Here is a 12,925-nt window from a genome sequence, read left to right as displayed (position 1 = left end):
ACAAACAAAATTAAATTTGTTCCTAAATCACCAATCGCAAACAATAAAAATTTGTAGCCTATTTTCCCAATAAATTGAAATTCTATTTTTGGAACACCAAACGAGTAATGAAAGGAGTAGCTAAAATTGTAAGCAGATGTATGAAACTGGTAAACAATAAAAAATTCAACTAAAAACCAATAGATACCTCTTGTGAAAAATTTCTCTTTTGAAAATTAGCCACTGACAATAATTTTAATACTTCATAATTGTTTATAATCAAACATAACGTGTTTATCCTCCTTTCATTGACAATTTTTTTTTAAAATTGCTCCACTTAAAACAATGTTTCGATTTTTTCAGTGTGGAAAATTGGCGAAGACAAAGTATAAATGAGTTTTCGAAATTAAAATTCGACAATATAAATTCACTAAATCAGGCATTTAAACTCATATCGGTAAAAATCTTAATCTTAAATTATGAAAGCAATAAAAGTTATTGATTATTTTGCAGACTATAGACAACTTTGACAGTTTGCGCCATCTTGAATTTAATTGTGCATCAACACTCGTACACACAGGTAGCGTGCCGGTTTTATAGCAGGGATGGGAAGGTGAAAAACTGAGATTGTGCCATATTAAGGCACGTTCACACTTTTTTGGACTAGAAACGTTTTTTTAAAATTTCATTTCAAAATTTGAAAAACATACTTTTTGAATTTGAATACGGCGAAAAATATAAAGTAACTTAATTACTATATTTAGAAAGTATAATCAAAACTGTCTGGAACTTCTGCGAATTTTTCTTGCAAATTTTACTATTTTCAATTTGAATTTTGCTACATTCAAGGTAAATTTTACTATAACTTTTATAAAAATGCACTTCGATCCAAGCAATTTTTACTCCAATAATAGTAAAAATTATCAAAAATGGGCAGAAGTTTTTGTCAGTGTAATTATTACTTTGCAAATAGTAAAAAATAATAAATTGTAATAGTTACTTTTAATACGTTTTCTCCGTTTAAAATCGTTTACTAATTTGCATTACTGACTATAACTTTATGCTTTTGAATTAGTAATTTTTGCTAATAAATTAGTAGAAACTAGTATTTATTAGTAAAATTCTCTATTTATTAGTAGAAGTTACTATTTATTGGTAGAAATGAGTATTTATTAGTAAAATTGACTATTTATTAGTAGAAATTACTATTTATTAGTAAAATTTCCTAATAAAGTAGTATTAATTATTATTTATTAGTAGAAATTAGTATTTATTAGTAAATTTTGCTAATAAATAGCCTATTTTACTAATAACTAGTAATTTCAATTATTAAATAGTCAATTTTACTAATAAAAAGTAATTTTGATTAATTTATTAGCAAAATTTATTAAAAAGAAGTAATTAATTTTTTTAGTTTTAGTTTTTATTAATTTAGTTTAGTTTTTATTAATTAATTAGCAAAATTTACTAATATTTTACTAATAAATAATCATTTCTATTATTAAAGAACCAGTTGCTACTAATAAATAGTATTTATTAGTGAAATTGACTATTTATTAGTAGAAATTACTATTTATTGTTAGAAATTAGTATTTATTATGTAAAATTGACTATTTCTTTGTAGAAATTACTATTTATTAGAAAAATTGATTATTTATTAGTACAAATTACTATTAATTAGTAGAAATTACTATTTATTAGTAAAATTGATTTTTTATTAGTAAAATTTACTAATAAATACTACTTTCTACTAATAAATAATAATTATTACTAACTTATTAGGAAAATTTACTAATAAATAGTAATAATTTCTAATAATCAATAGTAATTTTTGCTAATAAATAATCAACTTTCCTAATAAATAGTAATTTTTACTAATAAATAATCAAAAAAATACTTAGTATTGCAGCCTAAAATTTTTGTCTACAATTAAGTACAAAAATAAATTAATAATAATAAATATATTGTTAAATTTTGCTAATAAATTAGTAGAAATTTTTATTTATTAGTAAAATTGACTATTTATTAGTAAAAATGACTGTTTATTATTAAAATAGAGTATTTATTAGTAGAAATTATTATTTATTAGTAAATTTTGCTAATAAATTAGTAGAAATTACTATTTATAATGTCAAATTGACTATTTATTAGTATAAATTATTATTTATTAGTAAAATAGACTACTTATTAGTAAAAATGACTATTTATCAGTAAAATGTCTAAATATTACTAGAAATTACTATATATTAGTAAATTTTGCTAATAGGTTAGTAATAATAACTATTTATTAGTACAATTAATATTTATTTGTGAATTTTGCTAATAAATAGCCTTCTTTACTAATAACTACTAATTTCTATTATTAAATAGTCAGTTTTACCAATAAATAGTAATTTTCACTAATTTTTTTTAGCAAATTTTACTGATAAATAGTAATTTTTATTTAAAAAAAAGTCAATTTCACTAATAAATACTAGCTTCTTTTTTTCTTTTCTTTTTACTAATAGATAGTATTTATTACTGGAATTGGCTATTTATTAGTAAAAATATACTATTTATTAGTATATTTTGCTAAGAAATTAGTATTAAGTAAAAATTAATTAGTTTAATTAATTAGTTTATTAGTAAGTTTTGCTAATTAATTAGTAAAAAATTACTTCTTTTTAATAAATTTTGCTAATAAATTAGTGGAAATTACTATTTATTACATAGAAGAAATGAATATTTCTTAGTAAAATTTACTATTTGTGACTTGCTCTGAAAAAAGGTACGAAAGAAGAAGAAGAAGATGAAGCAAAATTGATTTTAAGGTTATTTTCGTATTATTTTTATCTAAATTAAAAGTTTTTGTGTTTAATTTAAAACAAAAATCAGCTTTTATTAATTATTTCATATAAAATGAAGACTTCAGTAACAGTGATTTATATTGCAAGTTAATCCTTTTCTGTTTTTTTAATATAAAAATTTCAAACATAACCTAAAATTTTTCGCTTCTTAGGTACCTTTCTTCGGAGCGTATCAATTTATTAGTAGAAATTACTATTTATTTGTAAAATTTATTATTAATTGGTAGAAATTACCATTTATTGGTAAAATTTACTATTTATTACTAGAAATTCCTATTTATTAGTAGAAATTACTGTATTTATTTGTAGAATTTACTATTTATTACTATAAAAATTACTATATTTATTAGTAAAATTGTCTATTTATGAGTAGAAATTACTATTTATTAGTAGAAATTTGTATTTATTAGTAAAATTGACTATTTATTAGTAGAAAACTATTATTAATTAATAGAAATTACTATTTATTAGTAAATTTTGCTAAGAAATTAGTAGAAATTACTATTTATTACATAGCAGAAATTACTATTTTTATTAGTTAAATTTACCATTAGTATGTAGATATTTCTATATTTATTTGTAAAATTTACTAATTCAATAGCAAAAAGTCAATTACTAATTCAAATTCACAGTTCTTCTAAGAATATGAAATTGAGACAAAAAAATTTTACTACATTTTTTGTCTCAATTTGATATCCTTAGAAGAACTTTATTACTTAACATTTTTACTAATTAAAATTTAGAGCGCACATGCGGTTAATATTATTGTTTTATTAAATAACAACATTTTTTTATCTAATAGAGTATATATTTTGATTTCAAATATAAAGAAAAATGTCATCAATATTAAAAAGTGCATAATAATAACGGAACTGAAATTATTATCCTTTCACGGTTAAATACTCCTTTAATCTACATTATAGCATAAGACATTAAAGTTAAAAGCCAAAGGAATTATATCTTTGAAACAGGTGGTTTATCGAATGTGCTAACTGGTTACAACTGGCTAAATCTCGAGAGCTCTGGCTTAGATTGGTTCTCCATTTTACAAAGAAAAAACACTTAAATATGGAGACAAATATTACAGCGCAAAGAAACTTTCCTTATATATTTATTAGCGAAACTAAATCTTATAATCATGTATTTTTTTAAGGCCAGAATTTTAACAGTAATTATATATGAATAACATCAGTAAACAGCAATTTCAAGCAAAATCTTATAAATATTTAGAGATTGTATTTTGCACTCGTAAATAAAATGCTTCAACAAAGGCATACTGCTCATTCATAAAATAGATTTTTCAAAAATAATTCTGCGTGTGTAAATAGAAATTTATCACATATTATAAAACTTGGTGCAAAAATCGCAAATTTTCATTGAAACGAAGAGTTCAATGTCTTATTTTCGGGCGTATTGAAAGCTGAATTGGATAATTAATTAAATTAAATCCGGGGCTTCGTTGTAGTGGATAATTATATTATTTTCAAAAATTGATTAAATTGATTAAATTAATGTAAATTTATAATTAAGCGGGGAAAAAATTGTAAATTATAATATTCTTTGGAAGATTTTGTTCGCGTTTTGTAAAATTTTAATATAAAAATTTTGTTTATTAATAAAAGAAGGACCTATTTTAAGACAAAAAAGAGGTCTTAAATTAAAATAATTTATTTAATCTCCAATAATTCTTAGCAAAATTTTACTACTTTATCCAGCTCATTATTAAATATTTTTGGAGCAGCCTCACCGAAGTACTATTAAAAATTGCGGTAATATTACATTTATTCTTTATAAAGTTTCAGAAAATCGACTTTTTGAACCAAAATAATTGTTTATTTACAAGATATTTACTCAGTTACTCAAAATTGTCTAATTCGATAATATCTTTTAAACGATTTAAAGATATAAACAAGTTTTCATTTTTGCGTTCAAGTCAGGAAATAAAACTCTTCAAATAAGAAATAAGCATTCAGCCAATGTTACCAACTTGATTCGAAGAATCGAAATTATGTTTCCATCACATTGTTCGCGACACAAGTTGGTAGCACTGATAGCATGCTGACAAGTGGCGCGCGCATCCACAACATTCTTTAAATTCAAAAAATTAATAAAAACAAGAACAATTATTTAAATATTTAAATAACTTTGTCAACTAACAAAATATTGTAAACATTTTTTTACTTATCCGAAGAGTTTTATTTTCTGAATTAAATGCAAAAAAACAAAACTCTGTCTTTAACTCGGTTTAAAAGATATGATCAATTAAACAATTTTGAGTAATTGAGTAAATATCTTGTAAATAAACAATTGTTTTGGCTCAAAAAGTCGATTTTCTGAAACTTTATACAAATAAATGTAAAATTACCAAGTTTTAAATAATTTTGAGGTTTTAAGTAATTCGGTAAGGCTGCTCCAAAAACATTTAATAATAAGCTGGATTCGAACATTTTAAAAAATTTTAATAATTATTATTATTATTAATTTTAATAATAATTTCAAATAATTAAAAAAAAATCCATTAAACTTATTAAGAAAAATTAATTTTAAAGAATTCTTAATTAAAAGTATGAAAAGTTCAAATTTTCAAAGATTTTAATTTGAAATTTATTTTTAAATCAATATTTATTAGAAAATTCTACGAGAATTCAATGATTTAACTATAAAAATAAATATTTTATTGAACAATTAAATTTTCATAAAGAATCTTATCAACAAATTTTTAAATAATTCAATTCTCTTGACAAATTTTAATAAAATTTTTAAGAATAATTGCATTTTTCGAGAAATTTGATGATAATTGTATTAAAAATAATTAAAATTCTGCCATGAATTTTATTTTAAAGTTTTGAAAATAATTGAATTTTGGAGAAAAATTTAATTATTTATGAAAATAATTTTTAAATAATTTTTTAAAAAGTTGTTTGAAAATTTTCAAATACTTTTGAATGTTTTGAATACAATTCAATTTCACAAAATTTCAATTATTAGTAAATTCTTCAATTAAATATATAAATATACATTAGAAAATAAAATCTTAAAATATTTTTTAATAGTAATCCGCAATTAAACTTTCTCAAAAAAATTAATTCCACAGAATTGTTAGTTAAAAATATGGAAAATTCAGATTTTCAAAGATTTTAATTTGAAACCTTTTCAAATTTCAATTATTTCTAAAAATTCACTCTCTAATGCTTTCAATATTTAATTATAATATAAAATTTTAATTGAAATTTATTTTTAAATCAATATTTATAAGAAAAATCTATGAGAATTCAATTAATTATTTAAATACAAAAATAAATATAAAAAATTAAAATTATTGAATTATCATAAAGAATTTTATAGGAAATTTTTTTTAAATAATTGAATTATCTTGACAAGTTTTAATAAAATTTTTAAGAATAATTTCATTTTTCGTGAAATTTGATTAAAATAAAAATAATTGAACATAGCCAAAGAATTTTATAAGAATTTTTTAAAATACTTGAATTACTGTGAAATTTTTATTATTATTTTTTGAAAATAATTAAATGTTTACGTAGAATTTTATTAAAATTTCTTTTAATAATTGAATTCTTTTGGAAAATTTTATTTAAATAGTATAAATTGAAAATCATTGAATTCGTGAAAAATTTTGAAAATAATTGAAATTTTACTAAGTATTTTAGAAAATAATTGAATTTCGGAGAAGAATTTTATTATTTATAAAGATAATTGAAATTTTGACGAGAATTTTTGTAAATTTTTAAACATAATTGCATTTCGGTGGAGAATTTTATAAAAATTATTTTGAAAAAAATTGAATTGTTACGCAAAGAATTGCATTAAAATGTTTGAAAATAATTTTATTCTTTAAAGAAATTTAATTAAACATTTATTGAAAATATTACTTAAATTCTAATAAATAAATTGTAGCAAAAGGTTATTAAAATAATTAAATTTCTTTGATAAATTTGAATAAAATTTTTAAGAATAATAACTTTTTTCGAGTAATTCCATTAAAATAATTGTATTAAAAATAATTGAAATTCAGCATTGAGTTTTATTATTTATGAAAATAATTGAATCTCTGTAAAAAATGTTATTATTTATGAAAATAGTTGAATAATATATGAAAATAATTTGTAAATAATTGAATTCCTGTAAAATTTTTATTATTTATGAAAATAATTAAATGTTTGCGTAGAATTTTATTAAAATTTTTTTGAACTTATTGAATTATTTTAGGAATTTATATTAAAGTAGTAAATATTAAAAATCATTGAATTGAGGAAAGTTTTTGAAAATAATTAAAATTTTGCTAAGAATTTTATTAAAATTTTTGAAAATAATTGAATTTCTGAGAAGAATTTTACTACTTTTGAAAATAATTGGATTTCTGCAATAATTTGTAATTGCTTCAAAATTCAATTTGTTTTAGTGTTTTTAACTAAAATTCTTCTTTAAATCTATTATTTTTAATAAAACTAGTTAAATAATATTAAAAAATTTAACTAATTTCAGAAGAATTTTAGTTTAAAAATTTTTTTTAAATCTAAATTTTTTTATATTTCTAATAAAATTCATTTAAAATTGAAATTTTACAAAATTTTAAATGAAAATCTTTTAAAGCTCATTCACTTATGAAAATTGTAAACGCAATTCTTTGAAAATTGAATTAATTTTGAAATATTTAAGTGAAATTAGATTTCAAGAATAAACACAATAACTTTAGAAAACAATTTTCCAGGATTTCGATCAAAATTCCTTGATTTTTTCAGGTTTTTTCAATGTTTATAAAATTCCCTGACATTTCCAGGTTTACAGGTTGTGAAAATAAATGAAAAATTTTCTTTTTATCCTGTAAAGCTAAAAGTTTGAATTCTATCGTTATGTTATTTTAATGGAATTAATATAAACCCTTATATTTGTATACAAAGTTTTTATGGCTCTTTAGAATTTATGTTTGCAAAATGTAAACGATGCAGATCTAAGAATAGATGCACCTAAAATGAAATTTAACAAATTTCTACTTTTCGCATAGTATTTGAAGAGAAAAAAGAAGAAATATTTCATTTCTTTCATTTGAAAATAAAACAAGATTAATACTTTTGTGAAAAGTATGAAAAAAAATAAATAATTTTTATCTAATGTCCTAAAATTATTGTACAGTTCTTTGTTGTTAAATCGCAATGACTATTATTATTTTTCCAAAGAAACTATTATTTACTCTACTTTTTCGAGCGTAGACGTGTGCGTATGTGCAAGTTAAATATTTTTTCCATAAATTTAATTCATATTTACAAAGTTATTAATTGAACAAATTGACAAATGATTTTTGTTAATCTTATATCATTAAGTGACAATATCAATAAAAAAGAAAAAAAAATAATGCAATTAAATTTGTAATATAGAAACATATAATTCTCACCAACGATGTAAATTGCTCCTCTTATCTCATTTCCCTTGACGAATTATTCATTCTGTCAACAAAAAAAAATAATTATCGGTATATTAGTCCTATACAAAAGGCAGAAAATAAAAAGTGCAAATAACATTAATACAATTGGACCAACCGGTTTCGATTTATATGAGTGAGATTTGAAACACTTATGAGCCTATATATAATTGAACGTGAAATATAATTTCCGAATTATTTCTTAAAACAAAAATCAGTTAATCGATTGTTTTCGGATAAGACGGAAATTGTGGTAATATTCTAAAAAAAATTTTATAATGGTTAAAGTGGATCTGAATTGTGTGCAACCGAAAAGCGCAGTGTATGTATATATTTCTTCATTAATTTATTTAAATATTTAACGAAAGTGCATAATAATCTATTGTTTACTTTTTCACTTTCATTAATGTCACTTGATTATGGCATCCAGAACTGTCCAAAACTCTATCTGGAACTTGTGCGCTTTTTTTGTTGCAACTTTTACTATTTTCAAAGTAAATTTTGCTACGCTCGGAATAATTTTCACAAAAACATACTTCGATCGTAGCAACTTTTGCTCTAAAAATCGTAAAGTATCAATTTTCAACGAATTGATAGCAAAAGTGTGGATTAAATTAAAAATTGTTCCAAATTTTTGGTATGTTTGGTATCAATTTGATCCACTTTCATATCAATTTAACACTTTCAAGAAATTTGTGCAATTAAAAGAGAACTAAAAGTAAGATATTTATTTTTCGCATAAGAACGAATCAGCTTGATTTATTATGCGAGTGATTATAAGTAAAAAATAATTAAAAAACAATTCAAAGGACTGTTAACTTGAAGGAATTAAATAGCAACAAATTGATATCAGAAAGTGGATCAAATAATAATTAACAAATAATAAATAATTTCATCTAAATTTTTCTATAATTTTGATCCAATTTAGTATTAATTTGATACTTTTAAGAAAACTGTGAATTTCATTGTAAATTGATTTAATAATATTTTCAGTACAACGATCGTGAAATGAAATCTTCTTAATGAAATTGAGTGATTTATAAGATGATTTGATATTACACGCAATAAAAATTAAATCTTATTTTAAGATAACGCTCAAGTCAATTGAGTCTTGAAAATAAGATTACTCTTAATTTACTGATAATCTTGATTGAGAAAAAAATATGTTCGTATACATCTGATTTGACAAAGAATTTTACCCCTCGAACCTAAATTAGTAAAACGTCGTTCACTAATTAAAAACTATTCAAAATACTTTTAAATTCTTGATAGTAACTTTCCCTTAAAACTTTCGGAAAAAAATTTTACATTAAAAGTTTTTTACAAAAACGTTAGTTCACAACATTTTCGATATGCTTTTTGTCTCAATTTGATATCCTTAGAAAAACTCGCATCTGTAGATTAGAATTAGTAAAAATTTTTACAACTTTGAATTAGTGTCTGACTTTTTGCTTTTGAATTATAGTCACAATTTTTTTAAGGATATTAAATTGAGACAAAAAAACGAATGAAAAGTGTTGCGAAGCAACGTTTTGATTCGTTTTTTGTCTCAATTTGATATCCTTAGAAAAACTACAATTGAATTTACTAATTGATTAGCAAAAATTTATTAATTAAAAAACAAAGTTTCATTTTTACTCTAATTCAATAAATTTAGAGACTATAAAAAGCTAAAAATCATCATTAAAAATGTATATCTATCAATAAAAAAGTTAAAAACTTACTTAAAAAGTTGCAACTGAAAAAAAGACTCTTCCTATCTTTCTTTAAAATAAGATTTATTTTTTACAGTGTATAATTAATGTAATTATCTTCGCTGCAGTAGTTTAATTTTTATGAAATAATCTTAGTTTTTTTTTTAGAAAGATTACAATTTTTTGTCGTCAACCAAATATTAATCCGAATATCCGCACATGTATTATAGCGTCTAGACTGTGAGCTGTGACGATTGTAGATTCAATATCCGCGAAATGATATACATTATCTGACTAAATATAATAAAATTTCATAATTTTTATCTAATAACTATTTAACGAAAAGAATTATGATAAAGTTAATAAGCAATGTACATGTGCGATTCCAACTCACTATTAAATGTTTTTGGAGCAGCCTCACCGAATTACTTAAAACCTCAAAATTATTTAAAACTTGGTAATTTTACATTTATTCGTATAAAGTTTCAGAAAATCGACTTTTTGAGCCAAAACAATTGTTTATTTACCAGATATTTACTCAATTACTCAAAATTTTTTAATTGATCATATCTTTTAAACCGAGTTAAAGACAGAGTTTTGTTTTTTTGCCTTTAATTCAGAAAATAAAACTCTTCGGATAAGTAAAAAAAAGTTTACAATATTTTTTTAATTGACAATGTTATTTAAATATTTAAATAATTGTTCTTGTTTTTATTGCTTTTTTGCATTTTAAGAATGTTGTGGCTGCGCGCGCCACTTGTCAGCATGCTATCAGTGCTACCAACTTGTGTCGCGAACAATGTGATGGAAACATAAGTTCGATTCCTCGAATCAAGTTGGTAACATTGGCTGAATGCTTATTTCTTATTTGAAGAGTTTTATTTCCTGACTTGAACGCAAAAATCAAAACTTGCTTATATCTTTAAATCGTTTAAAAGATATAATTAGTAAATTTTACTAATAAATGGTAATCTCTATCTTAAAAATGATAACTTACATTATAATAATCGTAAGTTTCCTTTCCGTTAGCAAATTATCTGCATTCATTTGTTTGTTTTGAAAATTTAATTTTGTGGGTTAAGTATTGGCATTTTTTATATATTTTCTAATGTCAAACTTTTTAATGTGGAAAATACTTTACTTATTAAATTGTCTCGACTCTTTGATAAAAAATCTAAAATTATCGAAAATTATCAAAAATTCAAAAATCCGAATTTCTTAAAATTTAACATTCTTTCCTCTCTTTTATGGGATTTAGCTTTATTATTTTTGTGCTTTTGAAAAAAACTTTACTTATTAAATTGTCTCGACTCTTTGGTAAAAAATCTAAAATTATCAAAAATTCAAAAAATTTCAAAAATCCGTTTTTCTTAAAATTCAACATTTTTCCTCTCTTTTATGGGATTTAGCTTTATTATTTTTGTGCTTTTGGAAATTACTTTACTTATTTAATAGTTCGACTCTTTAGTAAAAAATCTAAAATTATCAAAAATTCGAAAAAATTCAAAAATCCGATTTTCTTAAAATTCAACATTTTTTCTTCTCTTTTATGGGATTTAGCTCCATTATTTTTGTGCTTTTGGAAAATACTTTACTTATTTAATAGTCTCGACTCTTTGGTAAAAAATCTAAAATTATCGAAAATTATCAAAAATTCAAAAATCCGATTTTCTTAAAATTCAACATTTTTTCTTCTCTTTTATGGGATTTAGCTTCATTATTTTTGTGCTTTTGGAAAATACTTTACTTATTTAATAGTCTCGACTCTTTGGTAAAAAATCTAAAATTATCGAAAATTATCAAAAATTCAAAAATCCGATTTTCTTAAAATTCAACATTTTTTCTTCTCTTTTATGGGATTTAGCTTCATTATTTTTGTGCTTTTGGAAAATACTTTACTTATTAAATTGTCTCGACTCTTTGGTAAAAAATCAAAAATTATTAAAAATTATCAAAAATCGAATTTCTTAAAATTCAACATTTTTTTTCTCTTTTATACCATTTAGCTTTATTATTATTTGAATTTTTATTCAAGAAAAAAAATGGAAAACTGAAAAAATTTAGAATTTTTTAAAAATTACAGGCCTTTTCCATGATTTCCCTGATTACCAGAAGCCTTTTAAAAATTCCATACCATTTTCATGATTTCCATGATTTCCAGATTCTGTAGGAACCCTGCTTTTGTCTGACTTTCTTCTAAATTATCGAATTCAGTGATTTCTGTGGTGAATTTGGTTAAGTTGTAAAATGATTAATTTCTATTTGAATTCGTTTTTTTTTTGAATGTAGAAAATCTGATGTTAATTTAATTTTTTTTTCGTTATGCACGGCAAAAAATATTTAGCTGGATGAACTACAGATTTCACTTTAGTAGCGAAATTATTTAGTGCTTCAATTAATACTTTCGTTATTCTAGAGAAACTTATCGCTATTTCAAGTAAAACTTTTTTCAGTGTGTAATAATTATTATTTCTTTAAAAAGTATTTAATTTAAAATGGCTTTATAAAATAAGCAATGCAAAAGATGACCCAGATACTAATTGTAATTGTTCTAGCCATAGTTTAAGTCTAGTAATGTAAATTCTATTTAAATTGAGACCATTGAGTGAAATTATTTGAATTTTAGTTAGTTAAATCTCTTTGTTAGGTTATAATAATAATTTCTTTAAAATTTTTAAAATTGTTTAAAATAAGCAGCCCCATACAACATTCCCGCGCGCTTGCGCGCGGATAGTTTGGCTAGTTTACTAATAAATAGTAATTCTTATTAATAAATAGGAAATTTGACGAATAAATAGTAATTTCTACCAATGAATAATAAATTTTACCAATACCTAGTAATTTCTACTAATAAATAGTAAATTTTACTAATAAATTGTAATTTCTACTAATAAATAGTCATTTCTAGTAATAAATAATAAATGTTACAAATAAATACAGTAATTTCTACTAATAAATAGGAATTTCTA

The 12,925-nt window shown here is 21.7% G+C and overlaps 1 protein-coding gene across 3 annotated transcripts in view; it reads right to left on the bottom strand.

The window, feature by feature from the left end:
* LOC122510410 (colorectal mutant cancer protein) overlaps positions 1 to 12,925 on the bottom strand; it is an 84,656-nt gene that overhangs the window by 18,498 nt on the left and 53,233 nt on the right. For 2 of the 3 annotated variants that reach the window (XM_043625039.1, XM_043625040.1), the window contains exon 2: positions 8,236 to 8,287. The gene's annotated coding sequence lies outside the window, so the exon portion shown is untranslated. Of the gene's footprint in view, positions 1 to 187; positions 529 to 8,235; positions 8,288 to 12,925 lie in introns of those variants that run through there. The other variant, XM_043625038.1, reaches the window with a different exon arrangement.

This window comes from Leptopilina heterotoma, unplaced genomic scaffold (assembly GCF_015476425.1).
Source record: "Leptopilina heterotoma isolate Lh14 unplaced genomic scaffold, ASM1547642v1 Lhet_68, whole genome shotgun sequence".
NCBI classification, from domain to species: domain Eukaryota; kingdom Metazoa; phylum Arthropoda; class Insecta; order Hymenoptera; family Figitidae; genus Leptopilina; species Leptopilina heterotoma.
Note: the sequence above shows the minus strand (reverse complement) of the source record. Positions and strands in the feature narration are given on the sequence as shown.